Source organism: Aptenodytes patagonicus, chromosome 3 (genome assembly GCF_965638725.1).
Source record: "Aptenodytes patagonicus chromosome 3, bAptPat1.pri.cur, whole genome shotgun sequence".
Taxonomy (NCBI): Eukaryota; Metazoa; Chordata; class Aves; order Sphenisciformes; family Spheniscidae; genus Aptenodytes; species Aptenodytes patagonicus.
In genome coordinates this window covers 13917043-13942322 of record NC_134951.1, presented here as the reverse complement: position 1 = coordinate 13942322, position 25280 = coordinate 13917043, and the positions used below count along the sequence as shown (strand labels likewise).

Below are 25280 nucleotides of genomic sequence, written 5' to 3'. Positions count from 1 at the left end.
TTAAATATGCATGATAGACTTAAATATGCATGATAGAGGGTGAGGAAAAGAAAGCTGAAGCAGGCTTTTCCTTGAGCATGCAAACCTGCAAATACAGTGGTGCTGCTCACAGACAATGGCTGTTGCCTGAGAAAACTACATTTAGGATCCATTTTCCATGTAATAAAAACGCATTCTCTCCTTGTGAGATTTTTCATTGTTACTAGACAGAGGTGGGCTCTACTAGGTATAGAGTTACGAGCTCTCAAGAGGTCTCCAATGAGAATGAAAAAGCCCTGTCAATGAGTATACACAGGATACTCTCTCCTGAGAGCCAGACACTAAGTATAGTTTTCAGTTCTCAAACAGTTAACAGCAAAAGTTTTTAACAGTGCCCTGTCTATAACTGTCTTTCAGCTTATTGATCATGACCCAGAACACATTGAAGCAAATCATGATGCAAATCCAACAGTAAAAGTATGGGTGAATCCTGCAGTTCCCTGTGGATGGCATCCTTTTCCCACAGTGATTTCCTATTTTTTAGGCAAAGGAATTTATGACTTTAGACAGGAAGGGTTTGGGGAGTGACAGCTGGAATCCCAGTAAACATGAACAGCAGAAATCAGACTGGAAATTTTTCTGTTATGTTTTCTCCTGGCTCCATTCCCCACCCACACAAGTCTTGTGCGTGTGTTTTTAGCATGCTCATACTTTCTGAGCAGGGAGTGACATGCAGCAGAATTTACATTTGTCATCCCCTTTCCAGGTCTGGTCTCATGGTCTTTCATGTACGATCTGGCCCTCACTACCTCTAGAGAAATGTTTATTAGAGATTGTGGCTTCTGACAGTGCTTTCACTTAAGATCCATTTTTTTGCTGATTTTCTTTGTTATTCAAAGTCTTGTATGATAAGCTAATCAAGAAGAAACAGAAACACGGAAACTACAGAAGGACTGATTGTTATTTTGATGTCTGTTGTTTTCAGCAGGCTTTCCATGTATGTCTTCATTATACTTGTTGGATCACTTCTTTTTTGCTATATCTTTTTCTTGTCTCTATACAAACAATAAATTTCTCTGAGTTTGTATTGATACAAACTAAAAAGGAAGTTCACATTGCTGACTTTAAATTATTGAAATTGTCTTGTTCAACCTTGATTTATGTGTTTTGTGAGGTTTAAAAGTTAAAGCAATTTTTAAATGGTATTACATTCACATTAGTATAAAGACATCTTCACAAAAAAATTATGAAAGCTGCTTGTTCCTGCCTGCTATCACCAATGGCCGACACAGAGTTCCTGCATATATATATATATACACTGTGCTGTTATACCAGCTGCTATAGCTTAAAAATTGGATTGATTATTAATTCATCAGCAATAAAGGTCAATATATTTTTAATCCTTTAAAGCTACATACTCATTACAATATACCAGTACATTCAGTCATTTCACATCCATCAGTTTCTAATGGCTTCACAAATGAGTACAACCAGGTATGAGTGCCAGCAGCTATAGGCCAAAACCATAACAGGAACTGGGTGAAAATTAAGCAATATGGACAATCATATGTTACTGCTTGGGCCTGTGCCCTTGCTTCATTTAGTGTAGATCTAGACAGACTGGAATCCAATCTAGTACAATGCAATTAAAAAATTACAGGAGCTCCTTGCATGATGTTCCTTCTGAAATGCTTCCATCTCCTCCAGAAAGACAACTGGGTGGAAAGCTTCCTTAGTTTCCCATCCATTTTAGGTACAAAAGTTCACAGGGATGTGATTCTCAGAAATACCTTTGTGTTGACCATTTTTATCAGCTCATTCCATGTGCTTCAATGCAGCTGCACTTTGAAGTGTCTAATTCTCCCCAGACCTCGTTCAGGGAATGCAGGTATGGAATCATCAAACTTTGATTTACACTCCATGGGGATGCTGGAGGTAAGTGGAAGGATGCCCAATCTAAGTTTTTTACTTTATCTGGACCTAACGACTCTACAAAACCTTACACAAAACTTCACTGATGAACAATGCCATCCTCTGTCTTCTAGCCAGTCTTCTAGACTTTGTCACACAAAATGTTTTATCCTCTTTCAATGAAAAATCATATGGTATATTATTCCTAAAAGGAGGATACTCCAAATACTTAGCAAGTGAAACTGCTTTTTGCAATAATGTCAAGAAAATGAAAGAGCTGGAAGCAAACTGAAAGTTTCCCAGCCAGGAAAAGCTATGCATAAAAACACGAGCATCACCCTGACACGAAACTGCCTCATTAACTGTATTTCCTGAGCACAATCAAAATAATAATAAAACCCCCTCTTTGACAAAGTGGGTTCAGCTGCATGCCTTCTTCTGACTTCAGAACTACAGTAATTATTTATTTTAGTTGTAATCTCTGGAGGATTCCTTGATCAGTGAGCATGTAGGACCAGTGGTGAGTTGCAGATACTTTATGCATGGAGACTTCAGTAGCCCCTGGAAGAACTCTTTGACTCTTAGCAGACTTTAAGAAAGTTACTAAGCAGGGTCATTTTTGCTGAAGGTGAACTATATGGCTCTAAATATTGGAAATTATAGATTTTTTTTCCTACAGTTTAAATGGATTTTTTTTTATAACTGCAGAAATCAAAAGGACTGATGTTAAGAAAGTGGTAAAAGTTTGGTTGTCATAACAACTGAGCTCACTGAGTAGAGAAGCCAGAATAATCTAATTATTTTTTCCCAATGTGCAAAACCTTTAGGGCAGTTTTGTTCAACAGTCAAGTAACAGTGAATCAACACCTAAAAAAGAAGGAAAATAAAATAATATAGGGGATAAACATATGTGTTAAAGCCAATATCCTAAATTCTAACTCAGACAAAACTCCTTTAGATTTCTGATCTCACTGAATTATGATTAGGATTTTAAAGATTTTATTCTGAGACCCTGTGCAAAGTTATTTTGGAACCAAAGAACAGAAAAGCCTGATATTGTGGGCCTGAAGTTTCATTAAAGAATCAGGTGCTGCCTCCACTGAAATAACTTATTGCTTTAACCAGACAAAGGGTCTTGAATTTAATATTGACTGGAGCTCTTGAGTTTAGTATTGACTGGAGGTCTTGTCCTGAGATCAGGTAAATTATCTTGACTATATTGACTTCACTGTCACAATGCAAATTTACCCTCATAGAAATCGAGTCATCACCTACAAATCTACTTAACCTTGTACCAAATCTTTGCTCAAAGGATAATAATAAAAACATTTGAATTCAACAGGAATCATTGATTTCCTGGAATAAAAGGCTGCAGGTATGCCTACAGTTTTCACATAACTTGTTTTCCTCTGTGACTCTGTTCCCACTGAAAATTAGTCTAAATTCAGCCACTGGACTCCATGCAACATCTTAGTTAACCAATAATCCACCTTTAACGAGAAACAAAAGAAACTTGCTTTTTTTCAGTAGACAAATTAGTAGTGCATTAAACTGGGTTATAACACATGTCATAAATTGTCCTGTTTGCTGTATTTTGTTACAAGTGAACATCGTTCCGGCTTGTGACTCTTCTGTGCAGTATATAGAGAGTGGATTTACAAGAGGACAGCTTTCACTGCTCCGACAGCACTAGCCAACTTGCACTTCATGCTACGTGACACAGAGCAGCTGAGCTCTCTACAACATTTTTATCCCCAACAGGGGAGCCCTGAGGCACCCGAATGTTGCATTATACACCTCGGCTGTCAGTTACTCATGACTTTTCCAAACGGTGAGCATGCAGTCTGAATTTACTCTGTCTCAGGCAGAATTCTGATGGTGATTTAGTCACTTTTCTTACATAATCTACTTCTTTTCAATAAGTCTGTCTGTGATTGCAGTGGCAGCTAACAATACATCATGACTCAACGTGGTACCACACAGATGACTCATCAGATCTGCTAAGGTGACTGCCAGTCCATCAAGGTAATGCACATTATCCCTTTCATCATCCCATGTAAATAAATACAAATCACTCCCTTATTTTTTCCTCCCAGGAATCTGTTTCTGTAAGTCCCTCACTCACAACAATACAGGATGCAGTAAATCTTTTTTTATTCTGAATTATTTTGTTGCCAAAGGTTTACTTGCTACTTAAAATCTCAGTATCTCCCTCTATGTGATCACTCATGCATCATGTCATCTCATTTCATACAGGGGAAATAATTTTTTGAGAAAATAAATGCCAACAATTATCTTCAGGGAAAAAAAAGCTATCTGGTACAGGTGTATTGTATATACCTACATGAACTTCATGTTCTTCACTAAGTTTAACACAGATGACAAGGAAATAGCATATTCTTTGGTCTTCCCTGGGGGAACATCAGAAAAGTGAACCAGTCACTCATGGGGTAGCCTGTCAGACCTACTACCTAATGACAGGGGCCCAGGAATGATCACGGATGATATTTCTTATTTTCCACTGGTGCTGTCAAGACAGCGCATACTTTGAGGTTTTATCACCTTCTGGACAACTGTCTGAGGTGGGTGGATTCTCAGGCTTTTGGAATTTATGACGACAAAACACACTTACCGAGTAAAAGTAAACTTTGAAGATAAGGTTTAAGTAAAAAAATAAGGTTCATTTAGTAGCTACCAAAATGTGCTAGCAGAGGAAAGGAAAGGTAGTCACACTTCATTTTCAGAGCTTCTAGGAATATCAGTAGATACTTTATTTAACGCTGAGCAGTGTTCTCACCCACATAGAAGAAAAAGCACAGCACTTATTCACAAACAAAAAACCACAGTTATTCCCATTACTTCCTGAGACATCTCAAGCTTCTCTGGCATATAGCACAGAGGAAAGGCAGTGTTTGGAGGGAAGGAGCAGGTACTGTCTTCCTCTGTGGTTTGGTGTGGTGCAGCAAGCCCTGAGACTGCCTACCAGAGCCAGCCCTTCAGCAGGTTACTCACGGCAAACACCTCTGCACATCAGGCTGGGCAGAATTTTGCTTCAGAGTACTGACCCTGATCAGAGGTGAGGCCATATTCCTGGGGGCACCTAAAACTTTGGTAGTTATGACGATCTAAATTCAAGAGAGTGATAAGAAATTCAGACCATCTGTTGTACATGGTTGACAGATCCTGTCCCGTCAGTAGGAATAAGTCCTGATGCCGAAGAAAAGAAGTAGCCATCTCAAAGACAGGTATTCAGTATTCCTCAGAAGAGAAGCATCTCTTCCCTCCTATTAAGGTAGGTGACTTGTTCTTTGCAAATGTTTATCTCCTTTCATTGATTAGAGAGACGTATGAGAGGACTGAATTAAATCTTAAATTTGTAGTTGGCTAAATTTCAGTTTGGTAATTCCTACTCTAATCTTATTGAAAAATTTGCACCTTACTCCTTCTTTATTTTTCTGTATTTTGCTGATTTATTTGAATTATCATTTTTAGTTGATTTACTGACAGATTTTAGAATACGACACCTTTGCCATTGCCTTCAGCGGGGACAGGTTTTTATGTGTATCTTGGACTCACCTTCAGTAAGTGAAATAGTACTTTTACAGTACCAAAGCTAACATGCCTCTCACCTTTTCCTTCATTATCTACTCAGAGAATGGCTTCTATCACAGTGTTTGCCATTTACAAAACATTTTAGAAGTTTCCTAAATTAACAGTTACAATGTTACGCCTGTTATTCTGTTTATGCACAATTGAGGATACTAATAGGTTAACTGGCACTATAAAGCAGCTGTCAATGGGGAATTTAGATGACAGTGTATATTTAGTGCTATAACAAGTTTGGAGGACATCTTACACAAATGCACATTTGTATGTGCAGCTGCTAGTATAATAAACCAAGGACTCCATTAATTGTTTTTCCAATCTAATTAGGGAACACAAATACTTATTTTATTAACAAAATTGCAGGATAACTCAAAGCAGCACAGGTACATTGAAAACACTGTAGAATTAATTACTTTGACTTCAGAAGGGCATCTGGCTCAATATGCTACAAGCAAACCAACCAACCCACTGTGTAACCAATGTTGGCAATTATTATTGAACTTGCTATAAAACAGACTCAGTGCTGTATTACCACTTTATTTCATGGAGAAGCATGCACATAAAATCTCAAGTCATTGATATAAGAAGATGCTGATCTCTGTCAGAGGACTTGCAGTTGGGTCTGATTACTGAGAGGACAGGTTAGCATTGGTTGGTGCTACAGTCTCAGCTCTGCCATCCACCAGTGTCATTCCGCTACTGAAGGAACCAGCTCCATTGCCAACGCTCCTGTACATAAGCATTTGCATGAGTTAGGATTTATTCACATAAATACATGTTGAAGGGCTGGGTTATGATCTGCGAGATATTTCTTATGAATGGTTTGTTAAGAGAGATCATAAACTGCTGGAGTTTCACATCTCTAGCAATTTAAAAGCCAAAAGTTTAATTTAAGCTCATCACTAATGCTGTTTTTACAGTCAACCAGGGAGAAGCACTTCTAAAAGCTATATACATGCCATCCTGCTCTCTAGACTCAATGGGAAAAATCAGTCACTGGAGACGCCTATATCTTATCACTGACTGTTGAGGGAGCTTATATGACTTGCTTAGACTAGATGCCTAACTATTTGAGAGCTGATGGTGGGTAAGATGAATCCCTCTCTAAATGGGCAAACACAGAGGGCTAAAATACACATAGTTGTTTTTCAGTATTTATTAAGGTACATTTCTATAGATATTAAATAACAAACACTTGCAGCTGAGGTTATCTAAAGAAAAACTGAACAAGATTTTCCACTATAAGAAAGCATTTTCAACTGTTTCTATCTTTGTCCACCTTAATCATAGAATCATAGAATCATTAAGGTTCGAAAAGACCTCTATGATCATGGAGTCCAACCATCAGCCCAACACCACCATGCCCACTAAACCATGTCCCTAAGCACCTCATCTACACATCTTTTAAATACCTCCAGGGATGGGGACTCAGCCACTTCCCTGGGCAGCCTCTTCCAAGGCTTGACAACCCTTTTAGTGAAGAAATTTTTCCTCACATCCAATCTAAACCTCCCCTGGTGCAACTTGAGGCCCTTTCCTCTCGTCCTATCGCTAGTTCCTTGGGAGAAGAGACCCACACCCACCTCGCTACAACCTCCTTTCAGGTAGTTGTAGAGAGTGATGAGGTCTCCCCTCAGCCTCCTTTTCTCCAGGCTAAACAACCCCAGTTCCCTCAGCCGCTCCTCAGAAGACTTGTTCTCCAGACCCCTCGCCAGCCTCATTGCCCTTCTCTGGACACGCTCCAGCACCTCAACGTCCTTCTTGTACTGAGGGGCCCAAAATGATGTGAGCTGAAACTTTCATGAATACTTTTGAAGTTTCAACAAAAAAATGACGTCTAAAATGAAATTTACAAAATTATATTCCATTCTCCATATTAAAAACAAAAAAAAAAGTTTGTCAAGACATTTTTGATAAATCTCCATTGCCTTCTTTAGGAAAAGCTATGTAATATTCCGCTGTGTCAGTTAGTGTTAGGTATATGTCATTGACTGCTAACACAAAGATATAGCTGGATTTGCCCAATTTATAAATCTCTATGTTGGCAAACTGGGTTTTGACATTTTGTAACTTTGAGTACTTGCATTTGTAACTATGTTACTTTATAAATGGAGTTGTTGCTGCCCCATAAATGAAAATATTGATGGCAGGTTTTATTACTTAAATTATAAAACAATGTAAGTACTAGTGGCTGGTTCTTAGATTTCTTAAGGCAGAACTGTGATGCATATCAATCTCAGACATGTAATTTCAATAGGATCTATGTCATTGACTTTTGAAAGACATTCAGTCTTGATTTAAAACTACAACAAATAGTGTAGGGCTAGTTTTTGCAATTAATTATCCTTGATTAAACTTTTATGTTTCAATATTAATCTGAATTCCTTCAGCTTCATTTTTCAAACATTAGATTTCATTATAGCTTTTTCCGTTGGAGTATTAACCATTATTACAAATCTCTCCTTGTTGAGGTGCTATATTATCCAGTTCATTCAACAACATTAATTTTTAATTCCATATTCAAAGGTCCTCTTCATGTTTGCAAACTATAGAACTTGAAAATGCAATGTGGCAAAACCTGCCGATTTTTCTGAAGAAGCTGAAAATCCTGTGAATATAGACTCTGGTGTGTCTACAGAGCTAGCTCCTTTACACACCGCAAGGTATCCTGCTCCAGCAGACATTTACATTTGTTACCTATTGTACTTTCATAAAATTGCCCCTTATTCTATTTAAAGGTTCTATTTAAACTTCCTTTTTCAAAATCTTCAGTGTAGATAGCAAATTAGTCACTGTGAGAATTATTTGTGTTTCAGAATCAGTGTTTAAGTCCCATGTCTACATCTTAAATTATTTTCAGTTAATTACTGAATTACATTGTGTTTTCAAAAATGAAAACATCTTACAAATCATAAATAATTCTTGACAAAAGAACTTAAAGTAGTACAATAGCAAGACTTTACTTGCCAAGGTACCAGTGCAGATCACCCACTAAACATGGAAGAAGAGCCTATACACAAATCAGTAAATACCTAGACAAAATTAAAGGAGCCAGTGATTTTTTATTTACATGTGAGTGTGAGACCGAGAACAATATCCAACAGGGGATTGAGTGGCTGTCCATCTACCAGGGATTCAAATCACCTACCTCTGTATTTAACTCATTTTCTGTATGTTATTATGATATATGTTTGCTCACAGTGTCTATTTTCACCTAATTTTGTCTAGGATTTTTGCATTATTCTCCATCTCTTTCATTTTCAGAGAAAAATAAGGAGAGTAGGTGACACTGGATTTTGATGTTGCTGACCTCTTGACATAGAGATGATATCTATTTTGTAATTCTGGCCTGGGTCTGGCGATTGAGCCTAGAAAATAAGTAAATCTCTAGACACAATATTATACAGAGATGTTTCAGGAAGCACAATATTTATTTCATTTTGAAGCAATGGGACACTAAGTCTTACCAATACACCTGAATATACTGATGTAAGTCAGGTTGAATTAAGGTTAAAAAAAGAACTGTTCTTGTTCTGTTGTCAGCACATCTAGTGATCCTCCGCATGCACAGCGGCCAACTCTGGCCTGACAGTTTCCTTTCATATGTGAATTTACTTGACAGTTATTAATGTTGACCTCTGCAGCAGTGAGGTTTCCTCTTTAATTAGATGGGCTTTTATTCTCACCAAAACGTACAACAGTAGGCTTTGACATTTTTCTTTCTTGCGTTTAGATTTGATAAGACAACTGTATCGTTACTAGTATTTCACTTACCGAGGAAGAAAAAAATTGTTATTTTAACTACAGGTTCAAAACCAGCAGACACAGTACTTGTAAGTGCACCTTCCAGTCCTTCCTGACTGGGAGGCACATACAAATTCACAGCAAGAAGCAAGGAAAGCAGCAAGCAGCAAATGGCTAAAAGCCCAGAAATTCAGAAAAACCTAAATTGGCAGAGATTTCGACATTCGTTGCCTATCTATTTTATAAATATCCATTGGACAGCTGATACTTTCTCCAGATGTTAAAGTATCTGCTATTTGATTTTATATTTATGTCTAAAGAAGACTTAAATCCATTAGGATTATGGCATTACAAAAATAACCTGAGTGAGAGTGCCATCTCTGTTACTGAAAAGGTTACTATTTTTTACCTATTTTCCTTGTGTGAAAATACTCTGAATGACTGGTCATAGATACTAGCAATAGGGAACTATTTTTATTAAAATAGGGGGACTGTGAAAGCGTAAAATATTGAAGAAGATGAAAAAATCAACTTTTTCTCTGTAGCCCTGTAATTTCCCCTAATCTAAGTTAAAAAAAAAGTCAGATATTGCTCTTTTTATACTACTGCTCAGTTAGAATGAAATATGTCTACATTGCACAATGGAGTGTTGCTCCAACAAGATCAAACCAACCACGCTTTGACGTCCACACAGTGCCATGGTGCTGGAAGCAGTTTTTACAAATTTTCCTTGGGTGTAACACCATGCTGATACAACTGCTTTGTTTCCATTTCCCAGAACCAGCTCTGCTGAAACTCTCTTGAAGTCTCTGGACTGCACACATTTCTGCGGTGTCTGCAGCTGAGACTACACAACCAGAGGTGGCCTGGCAGTGACTGCTGAAGTCTGAAGATAACAGTGAAAGCCTGACACACAGTTTTTAGATTGGTTGTTTCCCCCTTTAAAAACTAGAAAGTCTTAAATGTTAAATATAAGTCCATGCTTTTTCCAAGATTTTTCCAGGTAAATGCTAAAATTGATTGAAATTTAAGGCAAGAGTAAGTCCAGAAAAAAAGAAAGGCAAAACATGAAATGTTTAATGCTTTTTGTTCCTATTTCTTGGCAAGCTGGACACTTGTATTATACTGTACACTTAAATATTCTAGTAAAAGAACCTTAAAGAAAAAAAATACCATGTATTCTTCTCTAAGAGGTCAGTGCTGCCAGACACGAGTTTATACATACAGTCATTGCCGTTGCAGGCTGTTTGAGCTCAGCCTGTCTACAGAGCCCATCCTTTCCTGTAGCAGAAGAGAGAAGGCCATTCTGTGAAGGAACCTGTACATCTCTGCCTGGCTTTGGTGGCATGACGTCACTGCAAAGGAAACATTTTTTGGAAATATGTGAGCCAGCTACTTCCCAAATATCTGGAAGCCCAAACGTGTTGCATGTAAACATGTCCATGACCGCAATCTAAAGCACGGGGCAAACCCTATCAGCCCCAGCTGAGTCCCTACACCTGATGGCAAAGGTAGGTTTGACATACTGCAAAGATGCCAGCAATATGGACTGTCATCTAAATTTGGCTTTGAATTTTACTTAAAGGCTGCTTTTCTATGTGCTTTTTGCTAAACAAAGCCTTATGTTGTCATAACTCATAAATATTTAAAGCAGACATGATCTGAATTTTTGGTTCCCATTGTTTATTCAAAAGTACAATGAGAAATAGCATATGAGATTGAGATGGAGCTGAAAAGGGGCACGGGAAAATGGTGTGAACTGAAAGATGATGAACAGCATATCTGCTTATTGTCTAGGAAGGGTTAGTATCAATAACATTTGCTGTTTTAATTCCAGTAAGAGAGTAGTGACATAGACGTTCAGCATCTGTGGCATAGAGATACTCTACTGTACTCCTGTTTATCAAAAGAATTAATGGAGAAACATGTTCCTCTCCAAGTTTTAGAGGAGGAGAAGCAGAAGTGAAGTTACTTGGGCATGGCCACACTACATTATGCCAGACTCAGGATTATTATCTGAGTTTTCAAGTACAACAGTTGTATAGATGCCTGGGGAATCTTACTCTTTTTCACAATGCTAAATTCGTGCAATGTTAAAGAACATAAAAGAGAAGATCACAGTAACAGTTTTTCCTCGGTTGCTTGAACACTTGGTGTTGAAAACATAACAATAATAAAACCCCACAACCCATCACAACAGTGGAATGTTTTCTGAAAAAAAAAAAAAGTAGTTTAACTGGAGTGTGTCAGTATCCCCCAAAGTTAATATAAAATTTCTGTAAAAAAAACCAAAGGAATGTGCAGCAGGTGCATAAGAAGAAAAAGTCTCTTTGCTGTGTCTCAACAGCAATCTCAGAAACTCTCCAGTACTGATGATTCTGTACAAAATTCAGATGACGAGTGATAAGAGTAAAGCTGGCTGAGCGAGCTGAGGAGATGGCAGTGGATTAGCAATACAAGAAGTCCAACAAGCACAAAGGCGGATTAAAAGGAAATGCTGAGGCATGCACTAAGAGCAATTCTACAGACCCATTAGCAATTAGAAGATATGGCAAAGCTCCTTGCTTCATCAGGGTGGAAACACGGCTGTGCTAGACATCTGTACAGGATCCTCTATATTTTGGTGTTTTCAATGACTTAAATTCTGCTACATTGAATTATATTTTATACACATGATCTTTTGGATCCATTTGTTCAAATAATGTCCTGGCATAGATGACAGCCTTTCTTTTTAACAGGGAACGGCATCAGGGTTGTGTTGTTCTGCAAAATGATGGTAATGCAAACAGACCATTCATCTCCTTTCCTAGTGAAATTTATTCTTTTATTCAGAGTATAGTGCTGAAGGATGAAGCATGATGTAAAGGTATAGAAGACGTGTGAGGTCTGTTTCTGTCTCTGTCACAGTCTTTCTATACCACCCAGGAAGGTTACATATTAAAATTCTCAACAACAACATATCATGTAATTTATGGTCCTCTTTGCTGTTTCCAGAACTGGAACAGGGTATCTCAAGATCTGAAGTTGAATTTGTACTTTGAAAACACTCAGGGATTCAGTTCTGCATGTCTGATTTTCCCCATTTGAAAATGGGAGATGTTACCTTTCCAGAGGCAGTAACTGATTAAATGCTTAAACATTAAGGAACAGAAACACCAAGCAACAAAATACAATGACTTATTTCTGATATATATGCTTCTATACAATTAATACCTCTAATGTTTTGTATACCAAATGCAAACTGGTAGATTTCTTTCATGTATTGATTGTTAAGTATTATTATCTGAAAAAAATGTGTATTGATGTAAAGATAATTCAAAGATCCCTGCTACGAAAAAGTCTACTTCTTGTCTTGTTAACATTCCCCAGAATTAACATCTTTAAAGTATATTACTGTATGAGGCAATAAAGACAGTCCTAACTCTGCCCTATTTAGGATCAGAATCTTGCATGAAAAATATAAAGTAAAAATTCCTGAGTCTGATCCAATGGGTACTTCTCTGCAGCCAAATTATTCCTCTTTCAGAGTCTATTTAGGCCTTTTTTCTAGAAAGGAATTCAAACAGGAGCACTTGTGAAACAACACAGAAAATCTTAGTCAGCTATATTTAATGAAAAAGGGCCTGTTTGTACATTGGAATGAAACACCTGGAACTTAAAATGGGAATTCATACTTAAACACTCTAAATATAATAGCGATACCTTCAGCAGTGTCTCCTCAGCTAACTTTTCCATCAAGATGGTCCAATTTTGCCAATCTTTTTACTTTCAAGGTGTGAGTTTGCAGAAATAATACTTAACTATCAACTGGAAAGACTGTGCATAACTTTCGTTATGACTTGCACTTAATTTGTCAAGTGAGTTACAGCTTTAAAGGCTTGGTAACTCAGAATAAGAATGGAGGAAGTCTAGAAAATATGTCTGACATCATACCATTTACAAAAGTTTATGTACAGTATTTACCAAAGTACTGGCTGGTTTTGCCTAGGTTTTTTAAAGGTCAAAAGATGTTTAAAACATGCATGCACTCAAAATAATTAAGAAAAAAATAATTGCAGTCTGCTAATTTAATTTAAATTCAATACTTGTCAGCATAGTTATTTCACAGCTTCTTTGATTTCACATTCTTCTTCATAAGAATTTGTCAGGTGAATGTAGTTCTTTTGGCTACCATTTGTGCTAGTTATTAAATTAGCACGTACAGTTACACATGCAGTTTTTTCTCAGTGTCAGTACATCTTTTCAACTCCAATTTTGTGTTTGAGAGCTTTTATCAATGTTGCTAGGGCTCTATATAAAATATTTAATCACTGAAAGTATCAAAATAAAATTGATTCTCCATTGGGCTGTTATTAGCATTAGTGTTCCTGAGCTGAAAGGAGATGCTATGGGACATATTTTCACAGTGAGCTAGATGGCATTTTAATCTTGCAGTCACACTGAGTATAACTGGAGGCAGGTGGCTAAAGCTCCACATTCTACTTCAAAAATGCAATGTTCTCTCAATTCAGATATGCCTAATAAATTCTTAAATTTGTCCTGTTACATTTTGCCAGCTGAACTTTGCAAAACGGAAGGCAACACACAGTGTAAAGCCTGTGTATTCATGTAGCTAAGCCCACATGGATTTCAGGTAGTCTAGGATCATACAACGTATGCTTACAGTATTGTGTATCATAGATTTTAAGCCAGAAAATATCACAGTGGCCATCTATTCTGACCCTCAGCTTTTCACTGGCCACAGCATTTCAGCCAGTCATTTTTGCAACGGAGTGAATGATTACTCCGTCTTACAGAAGAAAAGCTGATTCTGGGGAGGATGCTATTTTGCTCAGAAACTTTTGGTTTATATTTTATGAAGTGGATAATTAAAAACGAAGCGTGTATGAGACTATACATAAAAGGAATATGAAGCTTCAAATCTCCAGGATTTTAAACACCAAGAAGAATATTATTTTAGACAGATTACTATATAGCCAAAATCTGCATGATTTTGCATTGATAATGATTTTGCATTGATTTGTCAGATGCAACATTATGCATCTAACACTGCTCCCTGGCAGACAGCATGAATTACTGATCTGGTCCGGGAAGGCGATTCTTATGTCCTTAACTAAAAAAATGCCTTAAGATCAGACATCTGGGTAAAGAATGCTTCATGTCCTGTGGAGCAGCATCAAGAAACATTTTGAGGCAACATTTGTCAATCTTTGGATTCTGTAACTGGAATTTTTTTAAACGACTTAACAAGGGAGACCATGTCCTGTACTTTATGGCTAGACTAATGCCATCTGTTTCTCATAGAAGCAATCAGAGGGGTATAAAACCAGACTCAAATAATTGAAATCTCAAACATGTGAAAAATTATTTGCATATTAAACTCTAGTACATTCATTTTCAAAGACCTTCTTTCAATAACCCAGCTTCCTGGACTAGACATGTCTAGTAACAAGGCATTTATTTACCCAAGTCTGCTGAGATCTCTTCTAGAAAGAGATTGTAGAAAATGTTAGAAACTCTCATATGATTAAGCTGGCTGCAAAATGCACTGCAGGGATCTAATTTTAAAGCACCATAGATATACTGCTCCCACCTTTTATATCATGAACTATGATTTAAAGCACTTATCCTGAGGAAAAAGAGACAGGTTGAAGTCCCTCTTCAGCCTTGAAGGGATTCAAACCCAGAATACTTTGGTCACAGGTAACAATCCTAACCAAAAGCCTATCATTTGGGTCAGGTGTGGGCACTGGCAGAACCATTTAGACAGGATTATAGCCCAAACCTTATGAACAAGGTCTGCAACAAGGTACAAGGTGTGCTTGGAGTCTCCCATTCTGGCTTTAGAAGGTCTGCAGTATGAGCAAAGGGTAAGGCTGTATTCAAGAACAGTTGGTTAGTTCACAGTTGTCCTACTGCAATCTTAATGTCCCACTGTGCAGCAACACATTTTTTTTTTCCTGTGTCACACATATGAGAAATTCTTTTTGCTGTACAACTGACCATTTTTAGTGGGAGGGAGAGAGGATAACCCTCTCCGGTTTTTCATTCCAGAATGACCTGAGGGAAGCCTACCCTTTAAAAGAGGCAGAGCTGTGCATTTCAGTTCTATCAGGGCTAATGAAGGTATTGCACTCACCATTTTTCTTTTCAAGCAAATGCTTTAAGAAATAATTAGTATATCTTCAAATAAGATAGCCAAAACTTCTTAAAACAGCAAGGACTTTCTAGTCCTCATGCCTCATTACTAGATGACAGAAGAGAACAGATTTCAGCTTCTCACCAGTTCCCAGGGTTTTCTAATGTCTGGAATATCTTGGACAGCATTTTTGAGGCACCTCAGCCTTTACGAATAGGGAGCCTGCGGCCACATCTGTATTAGAACACAAAACATACTGCTGAATTACTAGCAGAGTCCATGGCACAACTGTGGCCCGTCTGAACTCATGTGCTTCCAGACAATGCTTTCTCACAGCTCAGGGGTAAGAAGGGACCAAGGAGAATCCAAAAAAAGCAGACTGGATGCAGTTATCCTGTTTTGATAAGGAGGGAGTAAGCATAGCTGCCTGAACGCAAGCCATGCTGTGCCAGTTAGACGAAGGGATAGAGGTGCTCCCTGTCCTGTTTTCTTGCTACAGAAATGCAGACGGGTGCCTACTTCTGGGCAACAGATTTCTTTCAAGGTGGCCAAGATCCAGAATTCCAGGTATGTAATTTTAATCAGTCTATGACCTTTGGTACATCTAGCACAAGTTCAGCCCAGTGAACAGGTAGGTTCCATGAACAAGGATGAGCTTGCATCGTGCCTGTAAGGCCTTGTGCCTTTGTGTATTATACTGTTGACAAAAATCCTTGCTCAAGTCTTTTTATGCTGAAAAATGATGATTAGCACAAATTATCTGAAATTGGTGGATTCATGTACTGATTAAAGCTCTGCTCAGTATATCTCTAATGAAAGCCTGCTTCAGCAAATTGACTAATGCAATCTTTTCAAGCTTCCTAAGGATTTACAATGAAAAAACAAACAAACAAAAAACAATTAGTTTTAACTCTCACTGGAAGCTCTTTTATCTAAAAACTTTCTTACTGGCAGCAAGCAATCTATGCAGTAATAAACACATAGATAGTTCCTTACTAAATTTATTTCAAGGCTGTTTGTGTGTACTCGTTATCAGTTCCATAAGGACTCAACACGTTCATAAAATATGCACACAAATAATTTATAAGGAAGACATGATTTTTGTCTTCAGAGAGGTCAAAACCCAGCCTAAGTAGCTGCTAATGTTTTCTTTTTTAATGAAAAATACCTGATATCTTGCATTTTATCTCCTAGACAAACCAAACATGATCTTGACAGCCTTTGGAGCTCTAGAACAGGCAGAGAGGCAATTGTAGCTAATCTGCCAGCCATCAAGTACTTCACACAGAGATGCTAGAAGGTCTGCCTACATATTCCTGTGCTACCTATGGAGTGGGCACTGGTGTCCTGCACTTGGCAAACCCAACAGACAATGAGACGGATCACACAGTTGAGGAAGTCTCTTAAGATCTCCTTTAGAAAAGGAATTCTGCTCCCACTGTTTTGTATTGTTTAATTTAGATAGCATATTTTGACTTTACCATTTTGTATTAAAATTTACATCACTGAGATATACAAATAGTATATTTTATATAAAAAAATAAATCAAGATGTCATTTTTTCATCTCAAAAAAACACAAACATGGGTTTCAAAGCCAAACAAGAGATGAAAATTTGTTACTTTTGTTTTCTTGTCAAATGTTGAAATAAACTTATTCCATAAAAACACATTCCCATTTGAAATCTGGCAGGACTGTATTTTGATTAAAGAAATACTGTACCAAATAAATGCTCACTTAGATGTCAGCATCTAGATCATTTAAATGCTCAGATCTAGTTGAAACGGTAGTGGTATAAACTGCCCATCTTCCTTCAACTGCATCAATCATAAAATAAAACCAATTCACTATGTCCCATTAAGAATAGAAAGTTTATAGAAAGCTGATTTTTCTTCATCTTTTCTATTTCATACCTCTTAAAAATCAGGAAGGACATATTCTTTCCTTTTGGAAAAATACAAATAAAGGGAGAATTTCCAGCTCAAAGCTTATGCTTAACTTAGGAACGCTTCTTTCACAGTACAGATGCACAGCAGCAAATACAGTGAAAATACTGTCCTCGTTCAGAACTTTATTGAATTATATTTCAAAATTCTAAAACACTGATGTTGTCTTCAGTCTAACAATTCATGTGAGAATAGAAATCCAAAATAAAATCCTTTTGTGAACCTAGGTCCTAAATTCCTATTCTCCCCTAAGAACGTATGTAAGTTCCTACTCATAAAACACATATATAATCTTGACCACTGTCCTTAAAATGACCTAAGTGTCTTCCATTTAAGGTTCTTAAGAAATTCAGTTACCACTGATCCACATATTCTATTTTTGTAGTTCTGTAGGATGCATAGGATACAATAGTATTACTACCCCCTCCACCACCACCCAAAATTAGGAAAATAAGGTATGAAGAACTTATTATAGAATTGGCTAACAGAACTCATGATTTTCAGTTATGGGTTTTAAATCATACATGAGTTCTCAGTCAATAAGCTTCAAGTTCCAGTTCAGTTTTGATAAATAAACCTATTACCCCAACTATATTTTGTGATCCTAACAGACTTTATAACAGGCTATGTGAACAATCTTTTCTGCACAACTGTTCCTGATACCTGTGCTATTCACATGAGACATAGTGCTAACACTGCTAGGAATGATGCTATCTAAATAGGCTTTATTATGTTTATACTTATTAGAAATTTGCAATCAGTGATGCTATCTTAAGAGGCTTAATTATGTTTATATTCATTAGAATTTCACAAACCTAGCTCTTCTCCAATTACTAACAATTTACAACTTTTATTATTGTTTTTCATCCAGAGGTCTGCCTCATAAAGGACAAAGCCCTTGCAGAGTCATACTGTTTAGTCAGTTCTCCAGAGGTGTCACTAGATGATCACTTGGATAAGTCTTGTAGTCCAGAAGGAACCATAGCCAATTTTTTTACCCCCGAGCTTTTCTCATAAGTGCAAATAATACTGTTCTAATGCTAACATTGCTTGAACATGGATAGCTTCTACAGATAATATTTTAATCTTTAATGCTGATAGACAACAAATAAATAGAACATTATACTGCACACAATGGTGTTACACATCCCTGCAAGTTTCTTCATAATTGCTGATTATTTTTATGGTGCTACATAATTGTACTTCAGAGCATAACTTTCAATTAAAAATCTGAAACCCTAGGATTCTGTAACAGCTTCAGTATGTGCCACCTCTTCAGTAATCCCCTTCTCACTCACACTTGTGATGGGACAGCACCTGTGCCAGTTACAGGAACTGTTCAAAGGAACAGCAGTATCAGAGAGATGGTTTCATTTTATTACCTGGAAAAAAAGCAGGGAGTTATGCAGTCTATTAACTTTCTTCAGGACACCAGTGATTATTCTTTCCTCATTTTGGGGACAGCTATTCTGCTACAAGCATAGCAGTGGTAATTATTAGCAATGTACTTTAATTTGCAGTAGCTGAGAAAGAAAAGTAGAAAGAAAGAAGAAAGTTTTTACAATCTGTCAAAATTTTAGCTTTCTGTGTTCTGACTATCTTTAGCCAGAACTAGCACCCTCTCAGCTAAACATTGGGAATAAACTCCAGGATCATGTATTGATTTCTTAGGAGGAGATGCTAGGAAAACTAGTTGTCATAGCTAAAAATCTAGGGATCCAAAATAAAGAGTATGGGGTTTTTTTTCAGTCCTTTGATTTATAGTAAAGCCTCTTTCTTTGCCAAGTACCAAAATTCCTGATATCAGAATCTTCATCTGTCTAACAACAATTAATAATTATGATTAATAACAAATTACATAATATAATTTAAAAAGATCACATCTGGGGCTTTCCAGGGAATAAAAGCCTCAACTGTTTCCTATGGAAATGGAGTTTCTTTATTGAAATACCTAAGCAGTCCTACAGTACAAGTAATATAAATTGAGTTTAATATCAAAACAAACACCCAGAGCTGAGGGACTGGGAGCAGTTAGCTGTGATCCCTGGAGGAGGTAGTTTAAGCTTAAGGTGCAATAAAAGACAATACACATAATTACCAGCTTTTTCTACAAAGTTTCTAAGGAAGTTTCTCTGACCCATGCATTATTTTGATACAGAATAATTGTACTGACAAAGATAGAGCCCTCAGTGAATGTGGATTATCAAATTATCCACAAAAGGATGGAGTTGCAACTGGCCCTTCAGTCATGACTTATGTTGGAACCTGTGACGATCTTGTATCGCAGGAGGAACATCCCTGCCCCCCCACTGGCCAAAGAATTGAACGAAAATTAAAAGTCAAAGCTCTAGTTATTAAAATGTCCAATAATAGAATTCTTTGGGGTATGTCTACTGCAGCAGAACATCAAAACTCACGCTGAGTACTACTTATGGTGAATTATTCAACAGATTTTAGTCAAATGCATGGTCAGAAGGTCAATTGATGTCAAAGGGTTCACAGGCTATTTAGGCTGAGTTCTCAAAAACTGGGATATTTACACAAAACTCAGGAAAAATTATAGCCTGTGCATTTAGTTTACAAGCTATAAATTTAGTGTCATAGTCTGTCCAAATAACCTTTTTCTTTAGGATGTGAAGAATTCTCTTCAAGATGCAACAAATGCAGAAACTGCTACTATAAAGAGAAATGTATTTTGAACATCAAAGAAAGTTAGAGGTCCAGTCAAGGAAACTCGGAGAAAGTAAATTGATCAGAACTAGTTCTACAATCTCTGAGCAAAGTACAATTTACCCTAAATTACCCAAAAAAGTTTCATGATAGTAAGAACCACTTCTGATGTGACTTCAATACAATCTGTACTCCCTAGGCATTTAGTTCTAGTTTTCTCTAATTAATGTGTTTTCTTAATTATATTTCATATAACTATTTAAAAAAAGCATAGCTCTTGCATGGTGATACAGACTATACATTTGGTGTAAGTGTATAGAGCCTAGGCTAACAAAAAGTTCAAGTGTTAAAAAAAAAATTAATTAGTAAAATCTAAAGCAAAGTGAAAAAAAGATATTGCCTCATTACCGAAAATGCTAAAAATGTGTATGCAATATTATAATTTACTTCCAGAAAATACAATTCGGCCACATCCACAGCTATGTTTGAAAGTTTTGGGTTTTTTATATATAAAAGAGTATTGCTGAAACAATATACAAAGGAGTAAAGCTAAAACAAATGACCAACAACAATTACATCGGGTTTTCATTGCCTGCATTCATAGGAAGTTACAGAGATTCCCCCATTGGGCTCTTCATTTACACAACAGGAAAAACCTATCCAAAATCAAAGAATCATCACCAGAAGTTTTAAATCAAACTGGAAAAATACAGAACACCAGCACCTGCTCATGCAGGAATTTTCACTGAAATAGCAACTGCTTGAACCAGCTGCCCCGGGACCCCCACCCTGCCCACAGCCCAAGACCCCATGTCAGCCCCCAGGGCTGGCAGCGGCGCTGCAGCTGGGCCAGTCTCCAGCTCCCCACAGCCTGCCCTGCCCCGGGCCCCACTGGGCCCCACTGAGCCAGGCCCACCCGCGGGCCCACGTCCCAGCCCAGCCTCATCCCCTCCCCACGGAGGTGCCTGGTGCCCGGGGCTGGGGCTGCCACCAGTGCCCCGCTCCTGGCTGGGGGTGGGACGGGCCCTGGCTGCCAGGCCCTGTCGCGCTGGGGGAGAACTCACGGCTCCCAGCGCCGGGGAGCCGCAGGCCCATGGCGTGCACCGATGGCTGTGACTTTCAGCGTGATCTCTACTGCACACAGAGTAGACACAACTTGTAGCAGAGGGCAGGGCTACAGTGACTACTCGGGTGTTGCAATATCAAACAAATACCTTATTATCCCCCCCCATTTTTGCTGCCTATTACTGTTTGCATAGCTGCTGTGCCAAGCGTGGTGCCAGTACAGTCTTGGTGACATATGTTCAATCTGCTCTTAATGCGTTGCTCTTTTTTAACATCGACTGAGCTCCCGAGTGTGATCGCATCGCCCTGTCCTAGCCAGGTCTGCACATGAAAGTCAGAACAGCCTGTTCCAAAGAGTGAGAAATATTGAAATCCTGTGTCTCTCATCACCTGGCATGACAAGTTCCTGAGGAGAGCTGTGAAAAGGTCTGGGTTTAGAAGATTGTCAGGTGTTGATGCAAAAGGTGGAGACAGTAGCTCAGAGCCGATCCCTCCTTAAAAATAAGATACAATTTTAGAAAATATCTCTTTGCAACTTAAGGTGCCATCCTGCAGGCTGTGGCTGGGTATGCATTTACTTCTTCGTGAACCTATGTCCAGTTTTAAGATAAAATGGATCTCTTCAGATGTTTTCCAAGTGCAAAACAGAAAAATCTGAACAGCACAGTAGATCAAAAGTGTTAAGAATATCATGGGGCATTAGAAAACTAGGATTAGTAAAAATTTAAATCTGCTGATGGAGTGCAGTGCAGCCTGACTGAAGACAGAAATAAGAAGAAAGAATATTTGCAATTTTTATTAATAGGCTAGATCAAATAAAGTCTTCATGCAAGTGAAATTAAATTTGTTTCCACAGACCCATCTGATACCAGGAGAAATCAGATAGATAGTGAAAACCCTCATGGCAGTTTTCTTCACTCATTTGAGCAGAACACAGCAGCTGTGTTATCAAATTTATCATCTGGCAACGTATAATATATTCAGATTTCTGAAGTAAGTGTGCACCTCTCCATTAAATTAAATTAAATGTTTGCTTGATGGTAAATTCACGAAGATAGCAATTAGAGGTCAGTGGGTGAGATAATTAAAGGTATTTTTGGTTGCCACATTTATTTTTCAGGGAATAAAGGAGTTTTATAAATCTAGCAGCACAGGGCATAGTTTTGGACTTTAATTTAATGAAAGAGAAACAAGCTTTAGCTCTACATGCCTCTTGAGTAGAAAGTAGATGGTATCTTATTAATATTAATTTATACAGCTTTGGTTAGCTGCAGAAAACTGCATAGTGCAAGACTACCAGTTATATTTGTAGTGACACAAGGGAGCAGGGGTTTAGAGGTGGCTACTCCCCTAAAGAGTAAACTCCTCTAAAGACTAAACTCATCAAATACGCTGCCTTCAGAAGTTGCAAACTCCAGCCTTCCCCTGCTAATTGCTGTTGCCCTCTCCTCCTCCCCACTGCCCCTTTGCCTCCTGTTGCCTCCTCTGCTGACCCGAGGGACAAACTGTTTGTATCAGCATGTCTTTAAGTGCTTCAGTCAGAAGCAGCTTAAAAAATAAACAGGTCTTTGCTAGCTCAGCTTGTTTTGTCTGCAGCAATGTAGGAACCGTTCATAGGATCAGGAGGAGGTGACTTCCACAGGGTCTGGGTGAGGGCAGTAACTTGTCAAGCTGCTGGGACTAATTGGGGGTCTCCCCTTGGCAGGCACTCTCATGGACTGACTTCTCTCAGCCTGAAGTCTCTTGTATAAAGCATAGTTCAGACACATAAGAGCATGTATTTACTGCCCCCCCCCTTTTTTTTTTTTACATGGAGAAAAGATTTCCAAAAATAGCTTGGTTTTGCCCCAAAAGGTTCCCAGAAAAAAATATTTGTTCATTGCAAATTACCTGTGTGAAAACACACAATGGCCACCAGCTCTGCTTTTGTAAATCAGGATTATTTTCTATAAATAATGTGGATGTTTCCATAACTAAATCCTGGATAATACGATAAAACTGGCACTAAGCATAATGCTATAGAGTCTCAGAGCTATCTTACATGAGATTTCATGTTAGCAATAAACTCCATCCTAAAATCCATAGGAAAGATATGTATTAATCTTTACTGAATAATTAAACGATTCTGAGAATACACAAGATTTTATTTTTCTTCTACATCATTACAGTGGATGCTACAGAATTATCAGGAAGGAATAAGTACGACAATATCCAGCCACTTGTTTACTAAAAACTAGTAACTTGAGTGATGTGACTCTTCAGGGGTTCACAGAGCTGCAAGAGAAGAATTACAGTTATGGAAGTGCAATTTTTATTTCTTCCACATAAATCAAACAGGACTGATTTCATCCCTACCACCTCATAACTTCTCTGGCTGGGGGGAAACTACACACAATTCAAACATAGAAAAAATAGAAGAAACATGAACCAGGTTAACAGACTTTATGTAATGCAGGCAAAGGGAGAAGCAGGAAAGAAACAATAGAAAGATTTTTAGAACTTTTCATTTTTTTTGTTTAATAATATGTGTAATGAAATATAGGCGTGAAAAGGAAAATATGGAAGAAAGGAGTGGGGGGAGGTGGATTTCTTACATGGTTGATTGATACAGATGTCTTTCAGCGTAGGTGTCTCACTCTGATCATGCCGGAGACAAGAGGTATCCTGAATGCATTCTGTTCTGTAAATAATTTTCCTGATCCACACCACTTCATTCTTTCCATAAAGTGCACTTAATCTAGAAAAAAATGGTCTCAGATACACTGGCCTTAATTTGATGAACTTCAGTATGTATTCAGGCCTCTGACTCAAATCACACCCTTCAATGATTTCCTGATTAGGGATATTACCTGGATGGAGCCTGGTAAGCCTTTCTCTTTCTCCATCAAGCACACGTGGTGGTTGTATGCTGGCCTCATTTCCCCAAATGGTGCATCAGTACGTTCCTTTGGGCTGTTACGCTGTTCGAAAGCACTCCTGTCTGCCTAAGGACCCTCTGCATTAATGGGGTATCGAAGAGAAGCACATAGGAACACATGGGAGCATTTATGCAAGATGTTTTGCAGGGAGTCATAGGGGAGCAGAGTTATCTATCCAAATTAAGGCTCTCTGTGTGTCTGTGTCTGTGGGATGCATTGGGATGGTAAAGGATATTTGATGGAGTTATATTCTTTGTCTGTCTTCCAAGTCAGAAAATTGAAAGGTTTATCCTAGTAAACAATTAAGAGCATATTTTTTTTCAATTGCATTGTCTAATATTCTACCTTTTAAATTCCTGGTGGATAGGGCTTTTCATCTAATCCTGGTAATTTACAATTCATGTTAATGCAAAATTCTAACAGGATTTGTGTTTTAACAACAGAAAGAGTAATTTTTAATTAACTTTAACCTAATCTCTTTTTTGTTCAAAGCTTTTTCTTTATAAGAACCAATAAATCGTTCCACTGATGCTCCAAATTTGCCCTTCACAAACTTTCAAGGTTCTGATTTAAGTTTATGCAAAAGTGTTGAAACTCCCACTAATCTGAGAGAATAACAAGTCATTTTGCTGCTAACAACTGTAGGAAATTATTTATGTTGTTATTATCCGGGAGAGAGAGCATATCACCAAGGCTAAATGCTGAGGCATGGAGTTATTGCAGAGAGCATTACCGACTTGCTTTTTAAATGTAAATCTTTCATCTGGGCAGGGTGAATTTCTGTGCAGCTTTTAATTCTCATTTATTTCAAAATACCTTGAATGTATGTGAGCATTCTGTGGTATTTTTCCTTCATCTTCCCTTTCTATTCCTCATTCTTAGGTGCTTGTGCTGTGCTGTATTCTCAATCGTGACTTCTGCCTTCCTTCCAGAAAACTTTTATTCAGCAACTTTGCATTTCATAAGACTGCTTGGATATTTGAAACTGGGCACACAGACGTTTGTGTTGGCAACCCAAATAACCAAGGGATACATGGGAATGAAAGGAAAAGGAATCCTGCCTCAGTCCATAGTGTAGTGATGGACCTGCTTTATACTTCCAGTGTAGCATGCCTTGCAGCTGCTTTGTGCTCCATGCACAGGGATTAGAGGCCTGAAGTCATTGTGACCCTACTTGCACATTACTCCATCAACTTTCATGGCCTCTCTAGTCTGTGACTGTATTCAGACAACAAACCTGTAGTCTACCACTGGCATTTCCTGCACATAAGCGACTTTCCTGATTCTGTATAACACACATACT

At 37.9% G+C, this 25280-nt stretch overlaps 1 long non-coding RNA gene across 3 annotated transcripts; it reads left to right on the top strand.

Moving 5' to 3' along the window:
* The first annotated feature begins 1847 nt into the window (after positions 1–1847).
* On the top strand, positions 1848–24907 carry LOC143157764 (uncharacterized). 3 transcript variants are annotated; one of them, XR_012994844.1, is made up of 5 exons: positions 1848–1914; positions 3495–3721; positions 3831–3915; positions 5071–5182; positions 10019–12279. It is a non-coding gene; the product is annotated as an uncharacterized LOC143157764 (long non-coding RNA). The 3 variants fall into 3 exon arrangements; XR_012994843.1 differs by lacking the exons at positions 1848–1914; positions 3495–3721; positions 3831–3915 and adding exons at positions 4731–4966; positions 24860–24907 and having other exon boundaries at positions 10019–10751; XR_012994842.1 differs by lacking the exons at positions 1848–1914; positions 3495–3721; positions 3831–3915 and adding an exon at positions 4731–4966.
* The last annotated feature ends 373 nt before the right edge of the window (positions 24908–25280 follow it).